Below are 15,819 nucleotides of genomic sequence, written 5' to 3' on the forward strand. Positions count from 1 at the left end.
CAAAAAGTTAAAATTGAATGCTTTCTTCTCCTGAGCCTCTTTGATTTATATTTTACAAGCATCTCCCATTTCACTGTGAGTCTCTTCAAGGAGAAGACTATGCATTACTCCTTTCAGCATCATAACGAAGTAAGGACTTTGGTGTAGCCGTGCTCCAAGTTTTAAGTGAATGCTCATGACACAGAGACTAAGCCTGTATGGAAAGTAAAGGCCCCTCATAAGGATACAGATGGGTTTTGGAAGCACTCTGACACCGTAAGAGATCTTCTCGGAAGTCAACAAAGAGTATATATTGGAGGACAGTGGTAGAAAGAATAGAAACGAATTATGTATTTTCTAAAAGGTGAGTGATATGTGAATATGAACGTGTGTGACAGAAGCACATTTTGGATAAATGATATATGAAATACATGGCTTACGAACTATGATCAAAATACAATGTTCTTTGAATTTGTTACTCACTCTTCAGTAAAAGATAATCATAAAAGGATCTTAAGTTCTAAAATAAAGCCCCAATTCAGAAATTAGAATTTGTTAAGTCCAAGATATCAATCAATATATTTATTCTTAACATAAAGCTTTTTCTCCCTCTAAGCCATGATAAGTCCTGTAAATGGAAGTGTGTTCCTGGAAGAAGATAGGGTATTCCTGTCGTGCTCCCCATTTACTTCTTTTGTTTCTTGTAGCAGGGTTGAAGTGGGAGAAGGCAGGAGAGGTTGAGGGATAGAACAGATGGTTTTATTTTCTGGGTGGCTTCATAAACCCTGAGCCTAAGACTTGGTTAATGTGACCTGTCCCTTTATGAGGGCATTTGTAGGAAATTCAGAGCCCATCTCTAAGGAACACACTCTGCAACACTCTTGCCTGTAACTCAGTCTCACTCTTGGTTTACTTTGCAATTCTCTTCATAGCCTAGGCTTTCTTCCAAGGAAGAACATAAGTGTAGAGTATGGGACATTAATGCCACCGCCTCTATCTTATTGCTTTCTCTGGGGTGAGTTGGGCACCAGTCCACTTTTCCTGGATCCCCTTAGTTTTAGAGAGCACTTACAAGGTATTTTCCACAAGCCTGGAGACACCCCCTCACAGGGTGCAATAATTAATTTTGTGTGCCAACTTGACAGGGCTCAGGAATTCCCAGGTGGCTGGTAAAACATTATTTCTAGGTATGTCTGTGAGCATTTCTCTAGAAGCAATTAGCATTTGAATCAATAGATCAATAGGCTTTGGAAAGAAGATTCTCCCTCATCATTGTGAGTGGACATCATCTAACACAATGAAGCCTGAATAGAAAAAAAAAAAAAAAAAGGCAGAAAAAAAGTGAATTAGGTCTCTCTTTTTGTTAGCCTGGATAGTCATCTTCTCCTGCCCTCACACATAGGTGCTCCTAAATCTTGGGCCTTCGGACTCAGATTGAATTACACCACCAGCCTTCTGGTTCTCCAGCCTGCAGGTTGCAGATTATGATACTTCTTGGCCTCCACAATTGCATAAACCAATTCTCTTAATAAATTTCTTAATAAAATTATTCTTGTATTATATATATATATATAATCATACATATATGTGTGTGTATATATAATATATATGTGTGTGTATATATTTACACACATATATACACACACTATATATATATGTAATAGTTAGGGTTCATATATATGCATGTGGGTTCACAGATATATATTCATACTATTCATATAGATATATATACAGGTTCAGTTTCAGTTTAATACACACATACACACACACATACTACATGTGTATATATGAAATATATATTAGGGTTCTAATATATATATCCTATTGTTTCAGTCTTAAATTGATATGTATACACACACACATTATATATATTAGAAATATATATGAGTTAAAGTTTGTATTTTATATCTATATCTATCTATCTATCTACCTGCCTCTCTATCTATCCATCTATCTATCTATCCTATTGGTTCCGTTTGTGAGGAAAACCCTAACTAATAAACAAGGCATTAAGGTAAAAGATATAGTATCCTTGACTGCTCCTAATTGTTGAGAGGGGAATAGCAGAATTCTTCATTTCTCTCTAAAAGTGTTTCTTCATATTTCTCACTCTCAACAATAACTTTTTCTTATTTCCCTGATCTGGCCAATAGTCCCATTTACTAAAGGGGCAATTATGCAAAGCCCAAATTGACTATGTATTTTTTCCCTTCACAGAATTGCCTATTTTACTGTCTGTTACAGCTTCATTGTAGGAGGTGTGAAAGGGGAGGGAAATTGTGTTGGTAAGTACTTTGAAGCCAGAATGAAATATTTGGCCAAGTTTCTAAGGATTGAAAGTATTTCAAAGGAAATCTTACTTCCATGTCCAAAAAAGAAAATAAGAAGAAAGAATGTTACTCACTGAAGTAGAGTCAGTAAGCTCAGAAGCCAGAAAGTTTTCCCTCCTCTAACTCCCTGTCTTAGAGTGCCCCGACAGAAAGCACTGGATATGAAAAACTCATTTTCCAAAACTTCTCCTAAAGATCATGTGACGAAGAACCAGAAGACTTAAAACATGAGAAAACAAAAAGTAAGATCTGCGTTGGGGAGACAATGGAGGCTATGAGATCAATTATGAAATAAGAGAGTGATGGCAGAAAAGGTAGAGGAAGGGAAGAATTTAAGCACAATTTAAGAAAAAAAAATATATATATATGTAGATAGTGGATGAGCAAAAAGGAAAAAAACAAAACAGGCGAACCTTATTGTAATAAGATATTTAACCCAAAGTATCAAAAGCTGGTTATTTCAAAACATAACCAACATAAAAATTATAAATGAGACATTGACATTTTTTAGACTAAATCTTTAAAATCTGGTGTATATTTTATACTTACAGCACATCTCAATTTGGACTAGCCAAATTTAAGTGCTCAGTGGCCAGGGCAATTCTGCACAGGAGTTGGCCAAACTTGGTTCACAGGTTCACTGGCCAAGTCCAGCCCAATACCTGTGTTGGTATGGCTTGGAAACTAAGAAGAATTTTTACATTTTTAAGTGGTTGAAACAATCATAATAGGAATAGTATTTATTGACACCTGGCAATTACATGAAATTTAATTATTTATATCTGTAAATAAAGATTTCTTGGGGCATAGCCATTATCATTTATTTATATATTTTCTGTGCCAAATTTCTTGCTAAAAACAAGAGAGCCAATTAGTTTTGGGAAACTCTATGGCCCAGAAAAGTATTTACTCTCTGGCTCCATACAACAAAAGTTTCTGACCTCTCCTCTGTAGGGCTAGCTCTCCAAGGACCTTGACCGCATCTTTGCCATCCTTGTTAGCCTTCAGAACATGGCTGACACCAATAGAACTCAATAATTTCAGAAGATAATACATTTTATAAATTCAATTGAACAAGCATTTTTTGAAAACAAAAATGCAATCCTAAAATACACACTCTTTATCTAGATATCTTATCTTAAAATTCTCCTAGTCATAGACACTATGTCACCAGAACAGAAAGGAGATAAAATATATAAGTATTTAAGACCATAGGATTCTCAATTCAGATAGACCTGGGTCCATGTTCCAGCTTTGTCCCATCTTTAAAACTGGGTAATTCTAAACCCCTCTAACCCTCCATTTTAATATATGTAAAATGGAGCAAAATGCTGCTTATTTCACAAAGATTAGCATCAATTAAATAAAGTAATGTATGTAATTTAGTATAGTGACTGAAGCCAGCCAATATTTTAATTAATGTTAGATATTTTTACTACATATATCCAAAGTTTTTAACTTAATTTATTCATTTCAACTATTTTAGTCACTTCTTTTGAAGGATGTGATACATTAATTAATATGCTTTATAAAGCTGTATTTTGAGTATTTGTTCATTTTGACAAATCTTAGCTATGTAAGTTAGTTGAAATATTTTGTATGCCAAAACACATTACTAGAACATTATAATTGCATGACGCTTATAAGTAAATACACATATATACACTATTTACATGGAAATGAAGAAAATATTCAAAGAAAAAAAGGGATTCATATATAAGGGACATATTTATGTCTAAGAAATATCACTTAGAAAGCTGTAACTATTTTGAGAATTATAAGCACACATGTTTAAGTAATACACTATACAACTTTACCCTATGCCCATAAAATATTTTTTAACCACAACTTTAATATTAATAATTTAAATAATTTAAAATTAATAATTTAATAAGTAAATATTTTAAATGAATAATGTTAAATTAAGGATGTTTAAATGTTATATTACATTATTATATTTAATATTATGATAATACTCAAATCACAATGTTCCATTTATTTCTCTTGTTGAAATGTTAACATTACTGAAAATAATTGTTTGGACAGTCATGTTTAATTTAGGTTTTATGACTCCTCAGAGTGAAGAAAGGAAGAGTGTTGTAATTTTCGGGACATGGAGAATCATTTGCTATGGTAAACTGGATAAATGCTTGTGCTACCTCATGGGAGCAGATAGAAAAGAGTAGCTGGATCTATTCTGCTGAGATGCCAAAGTCTCCATATTCTTTCAAAATCAATGGCCTTAGAGGGATCATGAATTGCTGAGGTAGAACAATCCTTGCTCCTCTTTATCTCTCATCTACTGCCTTTGAAATCAACTGGAGCTGCGTACTTGGAAGCAGCACAAAGGGTTAGGCTGGAAATAAAAATATGGCCTAGGATTTGTGATGCTCAAGTGATTCAGACTCATTTCTCCAATAGCTGTGGTTTTGAAATATGCTAGACTTATTGCTGATATATTACAGTTCATAGTGTTCTAATTCATTTTGCAGAAGTAATCCTGCTCAGCTCGACCATTACTCTTTAAAGTAGAGCTTACGCTTTGGTTCCATTTGAAATAACTCATTGTTAAGTTCATAACACCTGATTTTATCAAATTATGCAGATACAAAAGGTGTCCATGCCTATTTTGTGGGCAAAAACAAAGTAAAAACTCCCATGATAGGTAATGCTTATGTGTGTTATAAAATGTACCTCCAATCTGCTGAAGCTTTCTCTTCCTTCATTGATGCGGTTTCTGTAATTCCACATATTTCTTTCCTGACTAATTAAAAATGAAGATAATAAAGTCCCTTAGCTTCTTTACTTAGCATATAACAAAGTACACTTATTCTTCGGTATGCATAAAATCTACATTAAAAAAATTCATATTCTTAGTCTCTTCAATTTTGTGGATTCACTGCACATGTTAGACTTTTATCTCTTAGAGCAGGGTCTGTATTTACTTAATTTGTTTCATATTACTATATATTAATTTTGTCTTATATTCATAGGCTGTTTATCATCAGTTATGAGAATTTTGTTTCTACCTTTTCAGAAAAACCCGTAATATGTGTTATATACTGTGGGAAAAATATGTAATAAATCTAAAAATAATTACCACTTTGTAGTATTTCACAGTGAAATGTTATTGGTTATTACTGAAATTATTATGCTGATATTAATATTTTTCTTATGTATAACAATGTTTCCACCTTTGTTAGCTTCATTTTGTGCATCAAAAGCAGGGTTAAAGGGTCCTGTGCGGTGGCTCATGCCTGAAATCCCAGCATTTTGGGAGGTCGAGGTGGGTAGATCATTTGAGCCCAGGAGTTTGAGACCAGCCTGGCCAACCTGGCGAAACCCTCTCTCTACTAAAAATTCAAAAATTAGCCAAGCCTGTGGGCCCGCTCCTGTAATCCTAACTATTCGAGCCAAGATCGCACCACTGCATCCCAGCCTGGACGACAGAGCAAGATGCCCTCTCAGAAAAATAAAAAATAAAAAAAGAAGGTTTAAAATGTTTAAACATTATCATTATGAAATGCTCACTAAAAACAATAATAGCATAATTATATTGCCCTAAAATTATTTGGATTTAATGATTTTTTTTCCTGAAATAAAAATTTCAGATAGATTTAAATGAGAGAAGCTAACCATTTAAGGAAAAGAGAGATATAACAAAGGGCCTAAATTTAACTTTAATACTTCTTATAAACAAATAAGGACTGTTATATTTCATAAATAATATCAGATTTAAAGAATATTCTAAAATGATCGTCATGCAAAGTGATGTTTTATTTATGTAGGTAACTGTTAATCAGCATCAGTTCAAACAATATAATAATTTGGTTTCTTGAGAATATCGTCACACATTGAGTACTTTCTCATTTTAACTTAAACTACTATCACTAATCACGAAGGAACAAAGATGTGTCCAAATTTTGAAGGAACATGGGTGTCCCAAACCTCAGATAATGAATTTTAGCTCTCTCTGGAGAAAAGCCTTTCCTGTATGTAGTCTGGCAATATTCCAAGATTTCTTTTTAAAAGTAACTCCATATGTGTACTGAAAATAAGCTAGTGATGTTTTAAATCAACTGGAAAGAGAGGCTGTTCTTTTCAATATTTTTTTCCTGAGCAAAACTTTGAAGTGCAGCATTTGGGGATTATGAAGGTTTGGGTTACCTGCTGAATGAAGGCATGGAAAATTATTTGAAAAAGTACTCTTTTTTAAAAAATGTGCTTTAAACTTATGAAATATCACCTGTGGTTCAGAGACGGTATGCAACTCAAGCATTTTTTTTTCAATCTAAAGAGAAAGAGTTAATTTTAAATTGAGATTATATTTTCCAAGTTTTCTATGGCTACAAGATTATAATCAAAAGTTTGTGGTTCACTTATTTCAAAGGCAGGGGATGATGGAGATGAGTAAATGCTATTAAATTAAAAGAAATGTGAGTAAATTTATAGTGAGTTAGGTATTGTGAGCAAAACTGAACCAAAGAATACAGCTCAAAATACTCTAGTGATTGTTTCACAGCAGGCATTTTAGGTTATTTCATTTCCAAATAAATTCAACTTGTGTGTATTTTCTTGTAATCTGTTTTGAATTTACTTGATGCATTCAAAGGCTTGATACGTCTGTGTGTGTGTAAAATGCACACACACATACACATATACATATATAGAGAGAGATTCCATTGGCAACATTTTAGCTAGAAAAATCGTTGCTAGTATTGCTAAATTTGTATTATGTAACTATAAAATAAAATGTATTTGAATAAGCATACTTTTTTGGAAAGCAAAAGAACTGTAATAATACATGTCTTATTTACATCATGAGAGATATTTTTTACCTACAATATCACAGACACACCTGCTACAGTGAGATCTTGTCAACTAGCATTTTGAAAGGTTTGAATGCCTATATAGTTAAATATTCACTTTAGTATGCAAAGCATTTAATAATAGCCAAACAGGAAGATGGCTAAATCTTATATTTAACACCAATATTTCAATGATTATAAAATATCAAAGCCTCTGATATTTATCAACATAAATAGTAATTGTATTAAAAGTCATACTTCGTTAAAAATATAAAGAAGTTTCTTCAGATACTCACTTCCAAATTAAGTTCACGTTTATAAACAGGTGAATTAATTTTAATTTGTACAATTTAAGTGTAAATGTGGTATGGTTTATAACTTACCATAAACCTATAACTTTCACTAGAATATATGTTTTATTAAATGAAGAAATATTCACTGTCTGCACCTTCCAGGGAGCAAGTGCTGTGCTAAGGACTGAGGAGCCAGTGAAATTGAAATAAAGTACATATTTTTATTGATAAGAGTTAAATGCCAAGAAGGAGATTATAATACTTTGAGTGTGTTGTATTATATTTTGAAATTTTGGGGTTGTTGAAATTTTTTATATAGAGGTTAGAAAGCATCTCTGAAGTGACCTTTGAGTAAAGAGCTACGGAGCTTAGAAAAGTGGACATTGTAGGTATTGGTAGTTAGAGTGTTTCCATCCAAGGCTGACACACAGGAACGTCTCCGTTGTGTTCTGTGAACAATGAGGAGACCAACATCATTGTAGCTTAATGAAAAACAGTGAAGGAAGTTATAGGAGATTTCTGACAGTTATGAAGTCAAAATCAGGTAGGACCTTGAAGGCCATACAATGCTTTTGAATTTTAAATAGAGTGAGTTGGAGGATTTAGAGTAGGGGAGTGAGGTCAAGATCAGGTCAGTTATGAGGTCAAGATCAGGTAGGTCCTTGAAGGCCATACAATAACTTTGGATTTTAAATAGAGTGAGTTGGAGGATTTTGAGCAGAGGAATGACATAATGTGAACTAGGTTTCAGCAAATGACTCCTATTAGAACAGACTGTAAGTGGGCAAGGGTGGTGGCAGCCAGACCATTTGGGAGCCCATTGCAACAATCAAGGAAAAGGTGATGTTTTCTTGAACAGTGGCTTGTGACAGTGGTGATGACAGTGGATGTGACAGATATTAGGAAGTGGCTGATATAGTATTTTGATAGTAGAGCCAACAGGGTTTGATATAAAGTGTGATATGAAATATAAGAGAAAAAGAGGAGTGAGTCAAGGTGGGCAGGAGACGAGATTGGAAGGATGAGGTGGTCATTGACTCTGACAGAGATGACTGTTAGAGCAGAAGGTTTGGGGAGAAAACATTTGGAACTCTGTTTTGGAGACTCTATTAATAGTAGGCAATTGTTTACACAAGGTTAGAATCAATGTGGCAGCCCAGAAGCCCAGGTTTAAGATACACATTTGAAAGTCATTAGAATATAGATTGTATTTAAAACCAGTAGACTAAATGAGATCACGCCATGAAATATGCAGTTCCTGACAGATATTCAATTCTTTATTATAAAATATACATAGTCCTTGTTACTTCCTTTCTATATGTTGCAGCTGTAATACACACACACACATATATATAACTTAGTAGACAAAACTAGACAATGACATCTCAAGAAAAAATAGGAAGATGTTGACAAGAAAAGAAAAGGAGAATTGGTAGAATTGCTACAAATAATCCCAAGAGCAATTTACTACGGTGTATATAGCTGAAAATATGTATGCCCAATGACTTAAAATGTCCACCTATGGACATAAGAAAATGTTATAAATTTTATCATATATCTCCAAAACACTTACATTAGAATTTTTATTAAACCATTACAACTCACTATCTAGCAGAAGAGAAATGGAAGAATACAAGTTAGCATATCTGAACAATGGAATATTGTACAACTGCCAACTATATAAACTAGAACTGTATAAATCAACATAGATTGGTGAACAGACATAACATTGAGTCAACAAGCAAAGTGTATATATATTATACAGTTTTGAAAATATTTTACATCAATTAAAAAGAAAAAATGTTGCGATATATATATATATACACACACATATATACTGTACTAAATATAAAAACATTCATAGCTTCAAAAGTAATTATAATTAATGTTACTGGGGCATAACACTGGAAAGAGGAACACAGATAATTACAATATCATTTATATTGATTTGTTTCTCAAAAATATATAAAATAATAAGATGCAACTGTAACAGAATACTTTTATTTCTTCTTCGTGGGTGTGTTATCCTATGTTCTTTTCTACATTATTTTATCTTTTTGAAGAGATTATGAAATTGTGTGTTTGTATGTATGGGTGTGTGAAAATTGGATTAGGAACTCTCCCAGATTTTGAGTCATTATGCTACAGAGCTAGGTTGCTACTAGAACTATTAGATCAATTGTAATATGCTTGGCTCTTAGTAAAATATTTTACTAAACTCTATTATTAACTTCTCTCAATGAAAAATAATTTTCCTTCTGCTAGTTTCCATAGTCAAATATAAAATTATAGCATTACACAGTCCAAATGCAAAGAATGGAAACAAGATACCTCTTAAAATAAAAACACCCCCCTCCTCCTCCAGTTTTGGAAACTGACATAAACATAATGGGGAGAAAACTCACAAACAACAGATGTTGTGGTTCACTTTTCAGTTGTTGATACTAAACAAGAACACCTCCGAGATTCCACAGTCTGTGTTTATGTATCACAGTTGAAATGGTAAGATGGTATATTCTGGTATTGTACTTCTAAATATTTTAGGATAGAAGGCATTTATCATAGAGAATCATTTTCTTCACAAAATGTTAGGTCTCCTCTAGTATTTTACTTATTTTGACTCAAAAGAATACTACCCCCTTATCCTGTACTGCAATGAAAAATAATAAACGTGCAGTGACACCGAATTTTGTGAAAAATAAATGATTTCATTTTCAGAGAGGTAAATGTTCAATAAAACTTATGGGATATGATTAATTTTTAGTACTGCACACATAGTAAGATTCTCAAAATATAGTTCATTAATATAATTAATAAACAAATATGAAAAATATTCAAATTTAGTAATTTGAATATTAGAAACATTTTTTAAAATTCTATATTACAAACATGAATCATTACTAATGTACATTTTAAAACAATTTCTGGAACTTATGTTAATTTTCCATTAGGTCTAATTAGGTTGCATTACAGATACTTTTATATTTATATGAAACAAATTACTTCTCTAGCTTCTTTATTTAATTCTTCATAGCCAACTTGCAAATGCCTGTTGTTGATTACAAGGATGTGAGAGAGTAAAAGTTTACATTGCAGTGACTTTTCTTTTACCTAATTCAAAATAGTGCATTTACTGAGCATGTGAGCTATGCACATTGCCTAGGTTTAAACTTTTTAATTTCTCATTTTCCCTGCCTTTAAAACAAGGCTAATTATTTTGCGATATTTCAGTGGGATAATACATAAAAGTATTAGGTGTTTGGCACCTGGTAAGCACTTAGATCTCATCTATCAACAGCTTAATTATTACTGGGTATTTTCTGTTGCTGAAAAGGAGTTCATTTTCTAAATAGTCTCTGGTTTCTCAGCGTGCACCTTGGACCCACTTCAATCAATTTTCCTTATTTAACAGTTATTTAGATCATTTAGAAAAATCACACCTGATTAAGTCCCTTCTGTAATTAAAACCCTGAAGAATTTTCAATTACTTTTAGGGCACAGACCAAAAATCCTTAACATACTCTTTAAGGTCCTGCCTAACATGGTCCTGCCTTCCTCAACGAGCCTCATCCTCGTAATTTTTCCCACTGCTTTTGCCTTCCGGTCACACATTGTCCTCTTTAAGGTATTCACAAACCATCGACCTTCTGCCTACTTTAGGACCATCACATGCACATGCAACTCTTCTTTCCAGTTAATTCCCACTTGCACTTTAGATCCATCTTCTAAATTCAATTTCTATGAATCTTCTTGACAATCCGTGATGGCTCCTGCTCAAGTCAGCACTGCTCTAATACCCACTTCTTAATTTTTCCTTATTATTAGTTTTATTTTGAGGTAGTATTTTAGTATATTAACAGAATGAGTTTTCCACATAGAAAGCATATGATGAGTTACAGCAAGCATCATTACACCCCCTCCAATTACCCATATCTATATAAAGCTCTCCTAAACTGGAGTGGGGAGAGGGGGAATCCTAGAGGAAACAAGAGAGCACAGAACGTATTTGTTCCCACAGAGAAGGTAGGTGGGGAGAGCAGGCAACAGGAAGAGCACAAAGTTTAGGAACGTAAGAATTTAGGAAATTTAGGAGTTTAAGAAACCTACTAGGTCCATAGACCAAGTCGCAGAAGTAGTCAAATCCTAAAGTATCTCAACCTGCAGAGTGTTGTGTAAGCAGGAGAAAAGGCCCAATGATGTTTCTCGATATTTGACTCTGAAACATCAGACTTCCTTGCAGTCCTAGAAAACTGCGGGTAGGTTTCAAACAATTTTCAGCAAAGGTGGGCATAAATTATGAAGAACCTCTGTTATCATGACCACTATGTCAATGATGTTGGCCACCATGTCCGGGTTGGGTGCCGAGCAATCTCTAAAACTTGGGCAAATCCTCAGAGAAAATGTTTCCACTAATAAATTAGGGGCCATAATACAATTGAAATTCAAATATAAGATGATAATACAGTTACTTTGTTGTAATATAGGTTTATTGAATACATTTGTTTTGGCTCTTTAAAATTATTTAACTCCATGGTACACTGTAAACTCTGTAAAGATAGGAAATTTGTCTCTCTTATGCATCTACCTTCAGAACTCAGCACAATCTTTGGCACAATGAATGAATACATATTATAGGCTTGGATAAATAGGTGATGATGAATGAATGAAAAGTGCATGGCCTACTAGTTGTAGATCTCAGTCAATATCTTATGGAATATATATTTGAGTAAAATGTTGGATATTCTAAAAAGATTGCTAGGCTTATTGGGAAAGATGTTGCCACCTGAGGCGAGACCACTTAACTCATCTGGTCCCCAGTTCTCACATTGGTAAAATGGGGGTAATAGCACTTATATCGCTTAGTGTTCTGAGATTTAATACAAAATAATGCATGTACATGTATTAAGCCATTTCTTCATCACTATAAAGAAATGCCTGAGTTTGGGTAATTTATAATGAAAAGAGATTTAATTGGCTCATAGCTCTGCAGGCTGTACAAGCATAGCTCCAGCATTTGCTGGGCTTCAGCAGATTGGGTAAGGGCCTCAGGAAGTTCACAATCATGAAGGAAGGCAAAGCAGGGGCAGGCACATTACAGGGTTGAGAGCGGGAGGAGGAGAGCTAAGAAGGGGATTTTTAACAACCAAACCTTGCATGAACTAAGTTGAGCTAGAACCACTTATCACTGAAGGGATGGCACTAAGTCGTTCTTGAGGAATCTGCCCTCATGATTCAATCACCAGACCCCATCACCTGCCAGGCCCCATCTCCAACACTGGCAATCACATTTCAACATGAGATTTGCGGGGGACAAACATCCAGACCATATCAGCACACTGTAGATGGAGTTTATTTAAGCTCTTTTTTTCTTTTAAAAAGTATTTTTTCTAAGCTACTTTAAAGTCAGAAAACATTTATTGACTTTATACTGTAGGAAATAAAACAACACCTACAATTTTATATAGCAGTGTATAAAAGTTCTTTAGAATTGGAAACATTTTTACACATATTTATAAATATATGTATCTAAAGAAATTATACTCTTCTTATTGGTCACTTAGTCAAATACTCACTGCACTTAAGTTATTTCCTGAAATATTTTAAGAAATACTACATCTATTTAGATTTGTGGAATAATATGTAGGGAATCATTCTTGTCTGAATCAATGGATTTTTGCAGACATTAAAAAAAGTTTGGCAGTCAGATTATCTGACTTAGCTACTGTTCTGAACTGAATTGTGCTCCCCAAAAATTCATATATTGAAGCCTTAACTTCCATATTTCAGATTGTGACTGTATTTCAAAATAGGACCTTTAGAAATAATTAAGTTAAAATGAGGCCATTAGGCTAGGCCCCAAGTCAACATAACTGGTGTCCTTATAGGAAGAGGAGATTAGGACATCAAGAGACACCAGGAGTGCCCATGCACAGAGAAAGACATCATATGAAGACACAGCAAGAAGGTGGCCATCCATAAGCCAAAGAGAGGCCTCAGAAGAAACCAAATCTGCTAACACAATCATGGACTTTCAGCCTCCAGGACTGTGTGAAAATAAATTTCTGTTGTTTATGCCACTCAGTGTGTGGAATTCTATGGCAGCCCTAGCAAATAAATACAACCACTAACAGTATTATTTGTCATTTTATGTACTCTATGGTGTCAAGCCAAATTTAATTTTTTAAAATAATGATATATAGTATCCACTAAAGCTAAATATGGCCCAGGATTTCATTCTTGGGCATATACCTAAGAAAAATGTATGCTGATATTCACTATAAATATATTCATACCAGCTTTACTCATAATAGCACCAAACTGGAAACAACTGACATGCCCATCACAAAGCAGGAAAAATAAATTGTGGTATATTCACACAGTGGAATATAACACAGCTCTAATGGAAAAAAAAAAAAAAAAGCTGATACATGCAAGAAACAGGATGAATCTCAAAATAGATTTTTTTTCAATTTTTAACTTTTGTGGGTAATAGTAGGTATGTGTATTTATGGGGTACATGAGATATTTTGATACAGGCATACAACGTGTAATAGTCACATCAGGGTAAATGGGGTGTCAATTGCCCCAAGCATTTATCCTTTCCTTGTGTTACAAGTGATTCAATTATACTCTTTTAGTTAATTTAAAATGTATAAGAAATACAATTTTGATCGATGGAAACTAGACACAACAGAATAGATGTCATATGTGTTTATTTAAGTTACTTTCAGAAACAACACCAACTAATTTATTATGATATAAGTCAGAATAATGATTACACTGGGTAGGTGGTAACTGAGTGGAAGAGGGGGCATAAGAGGTGAACGTGCTGGAAATTTCGTGCATATAATCTGGTTCATAGTTACATGAGTGACGATGTAAGTTTTTTTTTTTTATCATGGAGGTGAACATTTAATATTCACATGATTTACGTATGCTGTATCTCATTTTAAAAAGAAAAAGTCACCCATTTAATTCCGTTTTAAAAATATACATATTCCATGATAAATAGGTGACTGTGCTTACATCCCATCTCTAGTACTTCTTTAATTTGGGATTTGTAATTTGGGTGGGAACCTGAAAGGCATACATTTTGCTTAGGTAGCACTTTCTTGAAAATGATACCAGTTTTTAAAGTTTGGTAGAACTTTCCTAAACACCTCATCTTTCACATTCTTTCCTTGCACATGTTGCTCCCAGTTTGCACAAGATGTATTCTTAGTCCATCCTCTCCTCCGGACTCTACCACCAAGGTGGAAAATTACTTGTTTCTCAGCGACTGTTCAAATGTCACTTCAGAGTCCTCTTTCATAGCCACAGGCAGTTAGCTCTTCCTGTTGAATTGATCCCTTTACCATTATGTAATGGCCTTCTTTGTCTCTTTTGATCTTTGATGGTTTAAAGTCTATTTTATCAGAGACTAGGATTGCAACCCCTGCTTTTTTTTGTTCTCCATTTGCTTGGTAGATCTTCCTCCATTCCTTTATTTTGAGCCTACGTATGTGTCTGCGTGTGAGATGGGTCTCCTGAATACAGCGGACTGATGGGTCTTGACTCTTTATCCAGTTTGCCAGTCTGTGTCTTTTAATTGGAGCATTTAGTCCATTAACATTTAAGGTTAATATTGTTATGTGTGAACTTGATCCTGCCATTATGATATTAGCTGGTTATTTTGCTCATTAGTTGATGCAGTTTCTTCCTAGCCTCGATGGCCTTTACATTTTGGCATATTTTTGCAATGGCTGGTACCGGTTGTTCCTTTCCATGTTTAGGGCTTCCTTCAGGGTCTCTTGTAAGGCAGGCCTGGTGGTGACAAAATCTCTAAGCATTTGCTTATCTGTAAAGGATTTTATTTCTCCTTCACTTATGAAACTTAGTTTGGCTGGATATGAAATTCTGGGTTTAAAATTCTTTTCTTTAAGAATGTTGAATATTGGCCCCCACTCTCTTCTGGCTTGTAGAGTTTCTGCCGAGAGATCTGCTGTTAGTCTGATGGGCTTCCCTTTGTGGGTAACCTGACCTTTCTCTCTGGCTGCCCTTAAGATTTTTTCCTTCATTTCAACTTTGGTGAATCTGGCAATTATGTGTCTTGGAGTTGCTCTGCTCGAGGAGTATCTTTGTGGTGTTCTCTGTATTTCCTGAATTTGAATGTTGGCCTGCTCTACTAGGTTGGGGAAGTTCTCCTGTATGATATCCTGAAGAGTGTTTTCCAGCTTGGTTCCATTTTCCCCCTCACTTTCAGGCACCCCAATAAGACATAGATTTGGTCTTTTTACATAATCCCATACTTCTTGCAGGCTTTGTTCATTTCTTTTTCTTCTTTTTTCTTTTGGTTTCTCTTCTCGCTTCATTTCATTCATTTGATCCTCAATCGCTGATACTCTTTCTTCCAGTTGATCGAGTCGGTTA

General features: G+C 34.2%; 1 long non-coding RNA gene across 1 annotated transcript in view; it reads left to right on the top strand.

Annotated features, from left to right (window-relative positions):
- Window positions 1-13,343, top strand: part of LOC104665839 — a 30,375-nt gene extending 17,032 nt beyond the window's left edge. Inside the window, exons 3-4 of the long non-coding RNA XR_748466.2 lie at window positions 2,197-2,264; window positions 13,296-13,343. This is a non-coding gene — a long non-coding RNA (uncharacterized LOC104665839). The remainder of the gene's footprint in view (window positions 1-2,196; window positions 2,265-13,295) is intronic.
- Window positions 13,344-15,819: the final 2,476 nt, after the last annotated feature.

The sequence above is a fragment of the Rhinopithecus roxellana genome, chromosome 9, assembly GCF_007565055.1.
Source record: "Rhinopithecus roxellana isolate Shanxi Qingling chromosome 9, ASM756505v1, whole genome shotgun sequence".
Taxonomy (NCBI): domain Eukaryota; kingdom Metazoa; phylum Chordata; class Mammalia; order Primates; family Cercopithecidae; genus Rhinopithecus; species Rhinopithecus roxellana.